We start from the raw sequence: 16,092 nt of genomic DNA, 5'->3' as shown, positions 1-16,092 counted from the left end.
ATTTGAAAGAGAGATTGAGAGAAAATAGAGAGAGGATAGTTTTTAAGGATTAAAATGAAGGATCTAGGGAAAATGAAAAGAATTTAGGGTTTTGGGCTATTTGAAGGCTTAAAAAGCCAACAAAACACAGGGGTCGCGATATCTGAAATTGGGTATCGCGTGACCTGACTTGGATATCATGATACCCAGAGTTTGATATCGCTTCGACCTCTAATCTTCGAGCATGTCTTCGGTGTCGTGATATCGGGGCTAGGTATCGCGATACCACTATGTAAAATAAAAAAAATTACTTTTGAAATTACAGGGGTATCGCAATATCAGGGGTCCAATATCGCGATACCTAAAATATTTTTAGTCCATCTCGAAATTGTCCATGAAATCGCGGTTTCCCCCGTAGGTATTGCGATTTCACTGAACTAATCCCTAAAAACATGACAAACTCATCAATTTTCATCTCAATCATAAAAAATCTGACCTCTCAAGTCTAAAATTAAATTAATACAATTTTAAATTCTAATCTAAATGCAAGAAATAAATGGGGTCCATGCTCAAAACATCTAATTACTTACAAATTATTGTTCAATCGCCATAGGTGAAAAATTAAAAATCAAACTTTGAGTGGTCAATGACACCAACAAAATGGCATTTCATCGGTGTTCTCGACACTCAAACACGTTTTTTTTCAGCGCGCTACCAAAGCCTCTTAAAAGTCTTATTTCCTTCCTTATCCTCTCTTGTTTCCAGATTCTCTTGCGTGGTCCGTGAACACTTGAAAAATTACACCATTCCATCAAATTTGCAAATTCATTAGCATGATAATCTTTCATCTCAATCACTTGGCTCTTATACTCTTGTGATGGTTTCACTTCCATAGTCAATTCGCCCTGTCCTACGTTTATGGTGGCCCTAGATGTGGCTAAGAAAGGTCTCCCTAAAAGTATCCAAATTCTAAATCCTCTTTGAAGTCTAGCACGATAAAGCCAATTGGAAAAATGAATTACCTAACCCTCACAATTACATCCTGAAGGAATCCCTTAGGCATTTTCTCAATGAGTTCTAACAAATAGAGGTTCACATTCAAGGTTTTAAACATCTTGAAGAAGTCCATGAACTCCTCATAATCTCTCTTCTTCTTCTCCTCTAAACAACTCAGAAATGGTATGGGTTTTAGGCCATATGGTGGTGGAAAGTGTCTATCCTCGATTTCAACTTGTGTTGGTTCACTCTCAGGTTTTTCCTTCTCCGCTACCCCTTCTCCAACACTAGGAGTGTAGGTGCTCTCATCCTTCTCACCTACTTCTTTCTCCTCACAATATGGTTGGATAGGTTCCTTAACCATAACCCTGGATCTAAGGGTGATCGCCTTCTCGTGCTCATTTCCTTCTCTCTTCAAATTAGGTTCGGTATTACTAGGTATGCAAGAGGCTAAATTATTTTGCAATAGTTGCAAAACTTGGTCCAATTGACCCTGGATTTGACGCACATCGGTTTGCACTACATGCAAACCTTCCTCTAATTTACTCACCCTAATCGAAAATGGAAGGTCACTACTATAAGTTGGCTTCCTTTCTTGGTCTTGGGGTGCTCTAAAAGGTAATGGAGGATGTTATGGTACGTTAGGGTTAGCGTTTTGGTTTCCTTGATCTGAAAGTCCCGCTTGGTTCCCTTCCCACCTAACGTTAGGATGATCACGCCATCTGGGGTTATATGTCTTGGATTAAGGGTTATATTCTCTATTCCCTACATAATTAGCCTCTATATAGTTGCTCTTACCATCGTGCCCTGCATTAGAATTGGTTAGATTGGGTTGGTTTTAGACTTGCGCCTTGGTCGTATTCATCTCAAATTGATTAATCCTCTCGAGGACTAGCTTATACTTATCCTCGCTAGTGATAGAATTTGTTGTCGCTTGTTTGGCTCGATATGTGAACCGCTCAACTGGCCAGATGTAAAAGTCATCGTCATATCCTCTGTAACGGTCCATTTTTTAATGGTGTTAGAAATAGTGATTCTGGGGCCACAAATTTGACGAGTGAATTTGTAAATATTATTATTTAATATTTACGAGTCAAATATAGTAATATAATAAAATTTTCTATGATAAATTACGTTATTTGAAAGAATAATTAAGTTCAAATGGTAAATCTTTAAGTTAAGTGGTTTTGGAAAATGAGGTTTTGAGACCTTATTTTTATAAACTGAGCTCGTAAAAATTTTATTGAATATTTACGGAGTATTACTAGGGTCATATTAAAATTTGGTTAAGAAATTTTAATGTTTAGGTAGCAAATTAGGCAAAAATGACTAAATTCTAAAAGATGCAAAAGTTGAGTTCTATATGTTAATGAGGTCAAATGGCTATGAAATGTTAATCAATGGACTTATATGTTAAATAAACCATATAAATAGTTAGTGGACAATTATAGGCTAAGGTTAGTTGAAATTCTAATTAATGGAGTAAGGGTAAAATTATAATTAGTGAAATATTAACATAAATCAAAGAAAAAAATAAAGAAGTCATCTTCTTCTTGATTTTTTTGGCACCAAATATTGAAGGAAAAATAAGCCATTGGAGGGTTTTACATTCAGCCATTGATATATTATTGCATGTGAGTTCCTTTTTAATCTATTTTTAGTAATTTTTATGTTTCTGAGATCGTTTTAGCTTAATCTACCTAACCCGGGGGTCAAATTGTACAAATTTTAAATGTTATAAATAATGCCATGGATGAATTTGATATGTTTTTAAATTTTTATGGTATATTTTTGAGTTTGGTTGTTAAATAAACATATTTTGTTAAGTAATTTTTGATGATTTTAAGGTTTAGGGACTTATTTATGAAAATTATAAAATTCAAGGAATCTATTGTAAATTTTTTTTAAATATGGGCTGTTATAGGATTAGCTAAAAATTGGCTAGCATGATTTATGGTAAAAAATGGTGAAATTGCAAGTTTCGGGTTTAGGGACTAAATTGCATAAAAGGTAAACTTTGAGGGAAAATTTGTAAATTTCCATTATTAAGGGTTATAAGATAAATTGATTATTTTAAATGCTGGAACTGAATTAATTAAACAAAAATATTTATCTAGATTAAGAAACAACTCGAAAAGACATAAATCGCGAAAAAGTCAAAATAACGAAATAGTGGTCGGTTCGTGTTAGAAGTCGTTTATAAGTTCAAGTTAGTTCGTAACTTGGTTAATTCAATTAATTACTATTTTGATAAATTATTATATATTTTTGTATATATGTGAATCACATTTTTTAACTTGAAGGAAATGAATAAGGCAATAGTTGAAAGACATTATAGAAATATAACGTAAAAATGTATAAGACCATAGTTGGACCATGGCAATGTTTACGTAAGACCATAGCAAGGCTATGGCAATTGTATAGACATAAGACCATGGTTGGGCCATGGCAATATATATACATATATGTAAGACCATAATTGGGTTATGGCATTCTGATGATAAGACCATAACCAGGTTATAACACTATGAACATAAGATCGTGGCAAGGCCCTGGCAATGCAACATTCTAATTCAAGCAATAAAATAATAGATGACTTCAATACAGGACCTAAGAAATTTCAAGTTTGGCAGACACTTGCACCACCAATATTCCAAATACACAAGGTTCCTTGACATGACAGATCACGATGGGGGAATCATTAAACGGGTACACTGTCGAGAAATCTTTAAAATAATGCCTCACGAACATGCCCAGATCTTGTCACAAGGGTGGAATATCAACTCATCATTTAGGCGTTCCAGAATCCATAATACAGACCTTTCAAGAAATTTGCCATAAGTGTTCCCAAATTACCCCTCCATTGAGGGTTTCTGAAAAATATGTCATAAAGGTTTTTAGATAGTTTGCCACAAAGGCTTTTCAGATAATCCATGTTTTCTATCCCGGTAGACCATTTCTATTGATGCTATGGGGCTTCTCCCACATGGTCTTATACCTTTACGCCCTCTTGGCGTATTATCATATGATGCCATAGCCATGGACTTTCCACAATTTTATTCCATAATCTTCTAGTCTAGTTAGCATTATAGCTGCCCAACCAGAGGCTACACAATAAATCTTCAATTTTCACAGTGATTTGTCTGTCTAGTTGGCAATACACCTGCCTTACTAAAGGTTACACAATATATCTCATCTTCACATTTATACATACCACGACTCGCCTGTACTAGATTCGTACCACAACAAAGGTCTTTTTATTTAGACTTTAACTATACACACACATATAATACTAAATATTATCACCCATACACTCTAGAGACAACGTACCAACTCTTTAATAGCAAAGACATTTATCAGGCAACTTCGTATTCAAACACACATCAATACTCTTCCTTTACATCTATAAAGATATCTTCTCAAGGAGACATACCTATCTACAGAGGCATCTACCATTTATTTGAGTTAGAATGTATACATAAGTCAATTCTAGAAACTCACTAGAAACTCACCTTCACCTCGACTTAGAACCCTAGTTTCAATCATCCTTCCCGATCCAGCGGTAAAAACTGCTTAAAAGATCATAGAACTTCCATTAGAATCCTCATTTATAATTAGTTTAATATCGTTTCAACTGCGTGCAACCCCCAAGCAAGGCCTTACACTCACATCCTACTACTTTTACACCTTTCATCATCCTCACTCTTCAACAATCATAACATACAGGGCTATAAGACTTACTAGGAGGTTAAATCATCCCTTTATTAAACAAGATCTTAGTTCTATCTTAACGAAGAAGAATAAGAAAGTGTTAAGTTTAGAAAGAAGAGTATGATCATTAAGCAGAAAGAAAACCCATCTAAAATACCCTTTCTCATAAATATACTCTCGGTCTCCCTGTTTTCCCTTCCCAATCCAAGGTAGGTAAGAGAAAATTTGGCGAAGGTTTACTTTATTGTTGACCAGTCATGGGGAAGGTCAAATCACTCCAATTGACTCCTAATGAGAAGTGGCCAACCATGCTACTATGATGATTTGTTTAGTTTGCTTGTTTTAGTGTACAAGCAACCTTTCATACATCTTACTACTCTACTCTTTACTCTGATCTCTACTTCTGGTGCTGTAGAATCCCAACAACTCCCAACTAACTCGATACAGATCTACTTGAACAGTATTCATGCAGATCGAATGTACTATATCTTGGTGGTGACCCACGTATGGCGTGGTCTTAAGGACAATTAAGTCTCCTACCATTTTCTCATACGCTTGGTAAGTTCTTAGTGCTCAATCAAAACTCTGGAGCGTACTCTTTCTTCACTTGAAGTTACTCTGCAATTAAATCCTTAGATACTGCCAACTAGTGGGTTCTTTGTTAGTATACACCAATACTATGACTCATCATCAGGCCAACATGGTGGTGGATTATGCTACCCCAGCATGCCAAACAGCCTACATACATACTTTACTTGTCTTTCTGAAATCATCGATTATTGGGGTGTGACACTCACCGTCCCTATCCATTTATCGCTTTCACCATAACCACGTACCAATGCATTTATTCTCCCTAATTTATGTTAATCTTCCTCTTTGTCATCTCTGTAAGACCTTTCAATCACTAGTTTGTAACATCTACTAACGTAAACCAAATAACCATTAAAATTATGCAACAATCAACATGCGAAAAACCATAGGTTTTAATCAAAGTTTGGCAGATGTAAATTATGTAGGGCTTTGTTTATTTATTGTTCTTGCTCTAATTTTCCTTTTCTAGTCTTATATAAGTTTTCAATTTGTATTTGGTATATTGTTTATACATGTAAATGGTTAAATTTTGCTATTATTCCTTGTCCTTTGCAAAAGTTGTGAGTTTAGTCCTTGTACTTTGATTTGATCAATTTTAGTCTCTGTACTTTACATATTGATTAATTTTAGTCATTGTATTTTTTGAATTTTAAAATTTTAGTTCAAACTAAAATAGTAGAAGTTAAATTTGTTTAGTTAATCATTCATTCTTGAACTAACAGGTGACTTTAGAATATGAAGAGGCGATGCCATAGGTGGAGGGATCAACAATGAGAGCAATAAAGAGACTAACGACGGGTTCAAAGGTGGAGCGATCAAAGTTAAAGAGACCAAAAGAGGTAGGCCGATCGCAGGTGATTGAGTTTCAATTTAATAATAATGAAAATCTTAGTCAAAGGAAGTCGGAAAGAAAAAAAATGGAAAACAGGCATTTGAAATGGATTTTTTTTGATGAATTGGATGATTGTATGTCTAGGAAATTAAGTAAAAAGCAAGCAAAAATAATTAGAGATAAGCCAAGAAAGTTGAAGTATGTTGATTCAAATTTGTGAGATGAGGTATTGTTGATTTTGTATTTGAGGTTAAGCTCAAGTGTAGCGACATTGAATGAGAGAGAGTTTGCAAAAATGGTGGCAAGAGATTGCAAGTTTGACTTATTTTAATTTATGCAATCACCAAGAGATTTTTTAGGTGTTTTGGGATTTTTTTTTCATTTCTCTTAGGGTATGGTTTTAGGGATGAAAGCTAGTTTTTTGTAGAGTGGTTGTGCTTTAAAGTTCGTTATCATTTTACGTTTGTCATGGGTTTATTAGAGTTATCATTTACTGTGTTTAGGTGAGATTTAATTTAAGGTGTTTGGTTACGAGTAAGGTTTTCTAATAGGTGTCTATCATTGTAATCCCATTATCTCATTAGAGGTTTTATTTTTAATAAACTCAACATCGGTCGAGCAAAAAAAATTGTCTGGTTACATTCAACTACTAGTCTTATACTAGGCGTACAGTTGTAGATTTGGCCCATATTCTCCAATTAGATCACTCTAAATGCTTATACTTTTCTAATTTTGAAATTTTAGTCTTGGCACAAATGATAGTTGTTAATTGATTAATCGGATTTTTTGTGAGTAATATGTGAAAATAATAACCTGACATGGCATTACACATATTATAATATGTTTGGTGCATCATATTTTGAAAATTTGAAAAAGTATGGGAACTAAAAATGTCAAACTTAACATTTAGATGAATTTAAGTATATGATTTAATTTGAAACATATTATAATATGTTTGGTGCATCAAATTTATCAAAATTTGATGAATTTAAGTTGTAAATGAATTTAATAGTTATCATCTAGTGAAGACTTAAATTTTAAATTTTGAAAAATATAAAAATTAAAAAAGCCCAAATTAAAATATTGGAATCAAATCCACAACTTACATAAAATATAATGACTAATAGCAAAATTTAACCTATATAAATTAATATGCCAAACAATGATGGCTTAGACTTTGATGCCCAAACCAACAACAAGCATTCAAAAATCATGATAGAAGGAAGAGTTTTTGCCATGGTTGCTAAAATTTGATCGGATCATTTGATTTAATCAGTTCAATTAAAACTATAAAGTTGAAGGGAAGTGAAATTGGTGCAAAATGAAGTAAAAAACCAACTTCTAGTATAAATATTTAAGATTATTGTTTTGTTCCATAAAAATATTATTGTTATAATTTTGAAATGAATGCTTATGTCTATATTATTATTCGATTATATTTGTTAATTTTTTTTCTTTAATTTTCTATTTTTTATTTTACAGATTAAACTAAAATTGATGATAGGAGGATTGAATTCTTACACATGTGGTTTTGGCAAAAAGGTAAACCGGCTAATGACTCCCCACAAACAGCCAAGGTTAAAATTTAAAAACCTTGTAATTATACACCACTCTTTGGAATTTTATTTGTTTTCATTATGACACCCCTGCTTTTCTTCTCCACGGGTTTAAAATTTTGGGAGCGCCTTCTTTGCATGTGTCAACAAATTCAATACTACCATTGGCGTTATTCTATTTCAAATTTCAACTTTAAACAAGACCTTTCAACCTTCACCATTTACTCTAACCTAAAACAATACATCATAACAAAAATACATTACATATTTTCAAATATTGGTTAGTAAATGGTCATGATCGTTTTATTCATTTCCTTTCTAATCGGATAATCCTTATTGTACTTTAATTGTTCTGGTCGAATAACAAACTAACGAACAATGCAAAAAACTTCCTTGAAGAAATCTTTCAAGCCAATAATCAAGTAAATTCGCTCTTATTACAACATCTCATTTGAAATGACACAAGAAATCATAGCACTACCTTACCTAAATCTATACCATCAAACCATTTTGCCATTTGTCTTTTACCTGCTAATAATAACATGGCAATCGACACCTAAGAATAAGGAACTAACGGTATATAAGCTCAGAGCAATTGGACAACAAAGAGATCTCTTCGAGACCACTCACCCCCATTCTTTCTCTCATTCTTTTTCTTCTCCACCTCCTCCTCATTCTCTTCTCCAACCACTCTATGTGATGGTTGTTTGTCTTATACCAAACAAGGTGAATCACGTTCTCCGCCTTACCCAAATTACCGTGAACAACTTCTATAATTAATAAGCCAAATGTTTATTGCTTAGCTTAGATTACTTGGTTTGGTTTCCATTAATCAATGCCTTTTTAAATATTTAGGTCCAACTTACATGGTTAACTTTTTTTTTATGAAACTCAATTTGTGGTCTAGGATTGAGAAGAATAACTTAGATTCGAATAATCATTGTAAAAAAAGATTAAATTGTTATTTAATGTTAAATATCTGGTTATAAAGGATAACAATCTAACTAAGATTCACACAATTAAAAGCAAATAAAACGATGGTGTGATTAAGCAAATCATTAACTTGATTTGTTAATAAGAGATTGCGTTGGGGTTGTTGATATTAGCAGTAAGCTTGTTTGGGCAAGTACCAAGTACTCGGTACTAGTACTAGTACTAGTAGTGGAAATAAGATAAGATGAAGGCTAAAAATGAGAAAAGAGCAGGAAAGTTTTACTGAAACAAACGCACATAATATTATATATTTAAAAGAACAAAATGAAAAAGGAGATATGTTCTTAGGAAGCTGTGATTGGTTGGAAATTTCAGTTCTGTAGATTCCCTACTTGGTGTGTGATTCTCCACTCTATTTTCTCCTACACCCTCTCCCTTTCATTTCCTTTTTCAGATATTTATTTACACCCATCTCAATCACTTCAAACTTTTTTTTTTTTAAATACGTATGGAAATTTTACTGAATAAGGTTTAAAAGTAATTAAAACAAAGTTTACTTTATTAAAAAAAATTCAAAACTTCAAATTAATATACAAAAATCCAGAATCAAATCTGATTAACTCACCCCTTAGTTCAATTGAACAGCTGCTTAAGCTTTGATTTCCGTATGTAGGACCAAAAGGAAAAAGAAAAATCCTTATTTCAAATTTATTTTTTTGTTAGAAAAAGGAACACAGATTTGGTTTGTTAACTCACGTCACCCATCCAATAAAAACACAACACGTTATCAAACCAAGTATAAACAACAATTTAAGTCATTTGCGCATGAGTGAAATATAAAATAAAAATTAAGAAATAAAAATTAACTAAATATAATTATATTAAAAATAGGTTTAAACATGTAATAAAATCTGAAAGCTGTCTCATCTTGTGTTCAACACATTCTAAATTGTAATCCTTGGAACAGAATCTGATTTGTAAAATAAGGATTAATGAATCATTAGGGTAGTGTTACGTGGGAACAAAAGCTGGCCCTTATAACATATATATATTTTTTATTAAACTTTGTCTTTGTCCCCAAAAACTTTGCTCATAATTATCACTTCATACTTTTTACTATTTATATTCTCTTTTTTTATTTTTAATATATTAAACATGCATATACTAAATATGTCACCTGCAACCTTAGGTGTGGTGTTGTTACATAGCTTTGGTTGCTTTCTTTTTGATTGATTCCTCAATTTAGAGTTGGAGTTGGTCCATTTTTTTTGAGTCTCGAGTTGCCTGAAATTATCTCCCAATTCTAATGATTTTATGTTGTTTTAACCTTTTGGTTACATTTCTTCCCACTCTTTTTTTTATTATTATTTAAATTGGAAGAATAAATAGACTAAAAATAATAGTTAATTTAGTCTTTTTCTCACTTTTAAGTGTTAAAATCTTTTTAACGTAATTCAGCATTGTATCTTAAAAAAAAGTAATAATATCTTAAACCTGCATTATATGATATGAGAGATTCTTACCTTTGTATAAAAAAGATCTTCTAGCAGTACTAGAAAATGGCCTTACTACATTTAGGAAATTTCAATTAAAAGTTTAAGAATAATATTTACATTAATGCACGAGAGGTTTTATAATATAAAATTTAGGCAAATGAAAACAATGCAAAAAATGGAATGAAGTTAGATATGATAAGACAAAAATGTATATATTTTTTTTATTATTTTGAACACGAACAAAATTACACCAACGTGAATATATCATGGCACCCAATTTTTTTTATTTAAATTGAATTACTCTAACAAATGTGCAAAATATATAATTAATTGAGTACACAAAAAAATTACATAAATCGCAAGTTGTTTTCTAATTGAGAGTTAGATAGACAAGCTATAAAATGAATTAATACACCAAAAGAAAATAACATATATAGAAAAATAATTAAAACACAATGCTGAAAATAACATCAACAAGACACACATGGAAATACATAAATATTTAATCAAGTATATTCAGGCAAAAAAAATCAAATATATATAAATTTACAATATTTTAAACATATTAAAAAAAACTCAAGTGTTGTCAACTATCTTATTTTCTAGTAATTTAAACACATAAAAAATAAATTATAATAAATTCGTGAAAAATAATATGATGTTATAAACATATATTTTAAAAAATTGATAAATAATATTTTAGTTGAATGGTAAAAATACAAATGATGAAAATCATAAAGGCTTTCATTCAAATTTTATTAGGTGAATTTTTAGTTTTCTATATAAAATGAAATGACAAAAACACCTTTAATATAATATAATTTAACTTGTAAAGTAAAAGCATTTTATCATTACCTAATTAAATTGATGTTTAGTTGACTCGTATGATTTTTCTCTATTTTTTCCCTATTTCCTTTCATTCTTTGCATATGACCACAACAATAATTTTTCATTATTTGCTTGTCCTTAAAAAAAATTCAAATTTCCAATTGAAGGTTTGGGACAACTATAAATAATTGACATTGAAAATCTTACTCACAAATTTAGATATTTGTTTATAGTATTGTTATGGTGGTGCTCACTATTACCGATTCGCTACCCGATTACCTGATTAGGTCCTAACCCATACTCCACGTAGTTCGCACCTCTCTATTGGATTGAATCATGTGGGTTCGCACAACCATGCACGACGTGAGATCGCATCACCTTGTAAGGGAACCCATATCTAGAAAACACATGTCAATCTTAAAGTAGGGTACATGTTGGCATGCATGGGGACCTACCTACGATGTCATGTTCATGAACAGTAACCATATCATATAAATATACAATTTAACCTTTTTGAAGGCACACACATATCTTCAGATTACCAAAAAACCAAGATGACTCACCCAAACGAGAATTTCCTCGATAATTTTCCATTGGACCAGGAAGGAGGATCTGGCGTTGGTAATCAACCTAGAGAAATGGAAATTTTCGTTGGTCGATTTGCTAACTAACCAGAAAATCTAGGCAACTCATGTCAAGTAGGTGCCTCCAATTCTTTTGACCTCAATGCTCCCTTGGGTCGAGACTGTCATTTCCCTCTGACCAGGAAGCATCACCGCAATAATTATTGGGTTTATAGGAGCAGTTGAGGTTGATGAAGGAACAAATAACTCAGCAAAGTGTTAGGTTCGAACAACAAGTGTTTCAACAGGAGTTGTTAAGATAGAACGAGAAGTTGAAGAGGAGGATGCAATTTGACAACTCTGATCTTCAAGATCATGTCACGTCTCTCCAGGACAAGGCTATGGGAACACATGCAAAGTTATGGCAGAATGAGATGGATGCTTTGTGTAAAGATGTGTGAGCATTGCACCCTGATTGTAAGATATGGACTGGTTGTGTTGCTCTAACAACCTATTGTCTCTTAAAGTAGTAGTTGTAAGCCTACCAACTAAGTTTAAAGTTCCAAAATAAATGTTTGAAGGTGAGAGGGATCCTCGAGCACATCTTATGTAGTATAATAATTATATGAATATGCCAGGGGATTTTGATGCAGTAAAACGTAAAGCTTTCTTGATGACTTTTAGAGAAAGTGTGAAAGATTGGTATTTGTCTCTACCACTGGGCTCCATTCAAAGATTCTCGAAGCTGGGTCAGATGTTCTTGGGAAGATTTTGAACTCATAGGACAATAACGAGTTTTTTTATAGGTTTCATGTCATCGAAACAAAGGGATGGGGAATCTTTACAAGATTATGCCAAACGGTTCCATGCAGCCATGTTAAACACAAACAACTTAAGACCAGTGAGTCATTGATGCCTTCATCATGAGAGTCTAAAACGAGCATGTGCAATATTCATTTACTGATAATAGGTCAAAAAGTTTGGCAAATTTGTATGAGATGGCGCATAAGTTCACGGAGGCAAAGGAAATTAATAGGGTAGCTCACAATACTTTTCCAAGGGATGACAGACAATTTAAGGGTTGTCAGGGAGTTGTAAGCATCAGGGTCCTCTTTCTCAGAGTCTACGTGTACAAGGTAGGGGACAACAAAGGAACTATAAACAAAATAAGTTGCCAAGGGCATTTCAGAAACCTCAGGTTGAACACACAAGAAGGTACGTTTCTCATGGAAAATTTGAAACTTATACTCCCTAAAATGTTTCGCGTACCTATATTCTTACTCAAGTCAAGAGTTTGGGTATTCTACTAAGCCCTCCACCCATACGACACAACCAATCAAGATTCAACTCGAGAGATAGATAGAATTTACATAATGACGGGGGACACAAGACCAAAGATTGTTTCACTTTAAAAGATGCTATAAAGGAAGTAGTTAGAAATAGAGAGCTGAAGGATTTTGTAGCTCAAGATTCTTCGATATCAAGTTAGGGTTTGTAGGGCGCTGATAAGGGAAAATAAAAGGTTAGAGGCACAATACATGTGATAATTGGTATTGATGAAGAGTGGATAACCTCTAACATGAAGAGAAAGACTCATCTTAGAAGTGTAATGTCAGTCAGTTCACCAAAAAGGTTACGTCAACAAGAAAAATGAAAGGTAAAATTTAGTAATGCGGATGAAAATTCAGTATGTGATAAGGAAAGGAATGATCCAATGGTCGCGTTAGCTACTATAGCATGATTTGAAGTGAAGAGAATTTTGGTTGACAGTGGAAGTGTTGTGAAAGTATTAACTTGGGACGCATATCAGAAGATAAGGCTGAAGAAACAATCTTGAAGGAGGCAAGCCCTTTGTGTGGTTTTGTGAACCATCCAATTGACATGAAAGGGTATATTACCCTACCTGTTACCTTAGGGGATGGCAAGCATATCACCACAGAATATGTTCAGTTCTTTGTGGTAGCCCATCCAATGGCTTACAATGCCATCTTTAGGCATCCTACTATGAGAATGGCTAAAATGATAGTTGCAACTTTTTGTATAAAGATTAAGTTCCTTACGAGGACAGGGATAGGTTTCATGAAGTTCAACCAGCGAACAACTAGACAGTGTCATATGTTGTTAGTTAAGCAAACATATGAACAGGTATTATAAGGTTAGAGTTTGCAACAGGAAAAAGTGGCTAATCAAGTTTTAGATTTGGATAGTTTGGATGTCAGAAGTGAGGAGAGAACTTTCAAGCCAGAGCCAACAGAAATCATAGAAACTTTGTAGTTGTTTTATGATCACACAGATAAGTTGGTAAGAATCTCATCAGGGTTAACAGAAGAGAAAAAAGAGGACTTAGTTCGGTACTTGAGGGAGATCTTATATATATTTGCATTTTCAATTGCAGACATGTCTGGTGTGGATCCTCAGATAATTGCCCATCGATTAAATTAATCCCTCGAAGTCAGGCTAGTCAAACAGAAAAGAAGGTTCGCTCTTCAAGTTATAGAGACCATCAGGTAAGTAGGAAAGTTGCTTTCAGTGAGATTTATTAGGGAAGTGGTGTGCCCAAATTGGGTGTCAAATGTTGTGATGGTGAAGAAGGCCAATGGAAAGTGAAGAACGTGTATTGATTTTACTAGTCTTAACAAGGCTTGCCCGAAGGATAGTTTTCCTTTACCCTTGGTCGATTGGCTAGTAGATGCGTCATCAGGCCATAAGTTCATGAGTTTTATGGATGCATTCGTAGGTTATAATCAAATTTCCATGACTCTAGAAGATCAGGATAAAACAACCTTTGTCACGAAAGAAGACTTGTTTTGCTATCGAGTTGAAGAACGCAGGTGCAACCTACCAGAGATTGGTTAATAAAATTTTCAAAAAGCAAATTGGTCGTAGTGTTGAGGTTTATGTTAATGACATGTTGGTAAAGAACTCTACTTTGAAGGGGCATAGTCAGGATTGTTTGAAGCTTTTATTGTTTTGCGAACCCTTAATATAAAGTTGAATTTGGAGAAGTGTGTTTTTTGTGTGAAAGCAGAGAAATTCTTAGGCTTTTTGGTTTCAAAAACGAGAATAGAAGCGAACCTTGAGAAGATTCGGGTCATTCTAGATATGCCTCCCCCAAAGACTATTTTCAACTTCTAATGAGAATGTGGCTGTACTCAACACTTCTATCTCCAGAATGACAGATAAGTGCTTACATTTCTTTAAAGCCTTAAGAACTTCTTTTAATTGGATATAGGAGTGCCAAGCTATTTTTGAAAAGGTAACAGTAGTTTTGATCAAGCCTGAAGGGGTTTTCCAATTTTCAGTATATTATGTTAACAAGGTGTTGCGACCCTACTTTTAAGCTTATCCTGTGATTGTCATGAAAAAACAGCCTATTAAGGACATCTTGTCTAAAGTAGATACTTCAGGTAGAATGACCAAATGGGGAATTGAATTTGCATTATTTGGAATAGAATAAGCTCCGAGAACAACGATCAAAGCTCAGATTTTAGCTGATTTCATGGTGGAATGTTCTTTTAATAGATCATCAAACCTTATAGGTAACTTTTAATTTCAAAAACTATTACTAATACAAATGACACAATAGCATGTCACACAAATTATTGGAATTTTTTTTATAAATACTCATTTTGTTTTATGATATTCAATTACAAATATACATTTGGTTCTAAAATTTTTTTCTATTGATTACACAAGCTGTAGTAGTTAACTCATCACAGGGACAGTTTATGAGGATGGCTCAACAACGAAGATAATATTAGGAGTGGACGTTCTTCTTATATATCCTGATGGGAATGAATGGCAGTATAGACTATCCTTCGGCTTTCAGACATCTAACAATGTTGTGGAGTATGAAACATTAATTTCAGGACTACAACTAGCTCCACGGCTGAAGGTGAGGGAATTGCTAATACACATTGATTCTCAATTAGTAGTAAAGTAAATAAACAATGAGTATGAAGTAAAAAAGCCAAGCTTAAAGAAGTACCATGCCATAGCCGCCCAACTACTTGCTCAGTTTGATAAGGCACAAGTTAAACAGTTATCCAATGTGGAGAACACCAAAGTTGACATTTGGTCGAAGTTAGCGTCCTCTATTACTATCAAGCAAAGAGGAAAATTCTGTTAAAGCATAAAGTCATCCCAAGCTATGACACCCAACAAGTGTTCAGTCTGAGCCAAGAAGAAACGTGGATGACCCATAATGTAAGTTCTATAAGGGGAAATTCACCACCTCAACAAAAATGAGCTCGCCAAAATACAACATAAGGCTACAAGGTACAATGTTATTCTTTCCATTTAATATATCTTTGTATCTGCAAGCTACTTATCTCTCAGATAATTAAAATTATTTAATCTATCACCTTTAGATATATCTTGTTAGAGGGTGAGCTTTATAAAAAATGTTACTCATAACCACTTTTGTGGTGTCTCGTTCCCATAAAAGTTGGGTATGTTATGAGAGAAATTCATGAAGGAATATGCGGCTATCATCTAGGTAGGATGTTGTTAGCACAAAAGGTTCTCAAGTAGAGATATGATTGGCCAACTGTACAAAAATATGCACATTATATGATTCACACTTGTGATTTCTGCTAGAGACATGC

Source organism: Gossypium hirsutum, chromosome D11 (genome assembly GCF_007990345.1).
Source record: "Gossypium hirsutum isolate 1008001.06 chromosome D11, Gossypium_hirsutum_v2.1, whole genome shotgun sequence".
Classification (NCBI taxonomy): domain Eukaryota; kingdom Viridiplantae; phylum Streptophyta; class Magnoliopsida; order Malvales; family Malvaceae; genus Gossypium; species Gossypium hirsutum.
The sequence above is the reverse complement of the archived record's forward strand: the minus strand, read 5'-3'. Positions refer to the sequence as shown.